The sequence below is a fragment of the Galeopterus variegatus genome, unplaced genomic scaffold (genome assembly GCF_000696425.1).
Source record: "Galeopterus variegatus unplaced genomic scaffold, G_variegatus-3.0.2 Scaffold6771, whole genome shotgun sequence".
In the NCBI taxonomy this organism is placed as follows: Eukaryota; Metazoa; Chordata; class Mammalia; order Dermoptera; family Cynocephalidae; genus Galeopterus; species Galeopterus variegatus.
The window spans coordinates 87,081-88,336 of record NW_007732882.1 but is presented as its reverse complement, the minus strand read 5'-3'; the positions used below and the strand labels follow the sequence as shown (position 1 = coordinate 88,336).

Genomic DNA, 1,256 nt, shown 5'->3' with positions numbered 1-1,256 from the left:
GGTCTCCACATGGGATCCGAACCCTCGGCGGGAGCGCCACCACACTTCCAAGCGGCGCACTACCGGGCCGGCCCTGCAGTCTGATTCTTATCAAGCCAGTTGATGATTTCATTACACTTGTCAAGAATCTTCTGTTCATCCTCATTGTTGATCTTGCCTTGACATTTCTCATCTTCAACAGTTCTTTTCACATTGAATGCATAGGATTCAAGTGAGTTCTTAGATGCAACCTTGTCTCTCTAATTCTCATTTTCAGCTTTGTACTTTTCAGCTTCCAGGACCATCCATTCAATGTCTTCCTTGCTCAAACGGCCCTTGTCATTAGCAATGATAATCTTGTTCTCCTTTCCTGTACTCTTCTCCACAGTAGAAACACTGAGGATGTCATTGGCATCAATATCAAAAGTGACTTCAATCTGAGGAACACCACAGGGTGCAGGAGGTATGCCTGATTTGAAACTTGCTAAGTAGGTTGTTATCCTTGGTCATGGCACACTCACCTTCATAAACCTGAATGAGCATACCAGGCTGGTTGTCAGAGTAGGTAGTGAAGGTCTGGGTCTGTTTGGTAGGAATGGTGGCATTGTGCTTGGTGAGGACAGTCATGACTCCATCAGCAGTTTCAATACCAAGGGAAAGAAGAGTGACATCTAAAAGCAGAAAATCTTGAATATTCTCAGATTTGTCTCCAGGTAGGATGGCTGCCTGGACAGCTGCACCATAAGCAATAGCATCAACTGTTGATGCTCTTATTCAGCTCTTTTCCATTGAAAAAATAGCGTAGAAGCTTCTAAATCTTAAGGATATGGGTAGAACTACCCACCAGGACGATATTATGGATCTGAGAATTGACTAGTTTGGCATCCCAAAGGGCTTTCTCTACTGGGTCCAGTGTGCCACAGAACAGGTCAGCAATCAATTCTTCAAAGTAGGCATGGGTAATGGAGGTATAGAAGTTGATTCCTTCATAGAGAGTATCAATCTCATTAGTGGCCTGGGTGCTGGAAGAGAGTACACAGTGTGAAACAATTTCCAGCTTAGCACGGAAATGGCAGAAGCCTACTTTGGGAAGACTGTTACCAATACTCTGGTCACAGTATGCCAGCTTACTTTAATGATTCTCAATGCCAGGCTACCAAAGATGCTGGAACCATTGCTGGTCTCAATGTACTTAGGATTATCAATGAACCAACTGCTGCTGCTATTGCTTATGGCTTAGACGAAAAGGTTGGAGCTGAAAGAAATGTGCTGATTTT

The 1,256-nt window shown here is 43.9% G+C and overlaps 1 pseudogene; it reads right to left on the bottom strand.

Annotated features, from left to right (window-relative positions):
• Positions 1-1,256, bottom strand: part of LOC103606670 — a 49,419-nt pseudogene that overhangs the window by 757 nt on the left and 47,406 nt on the right.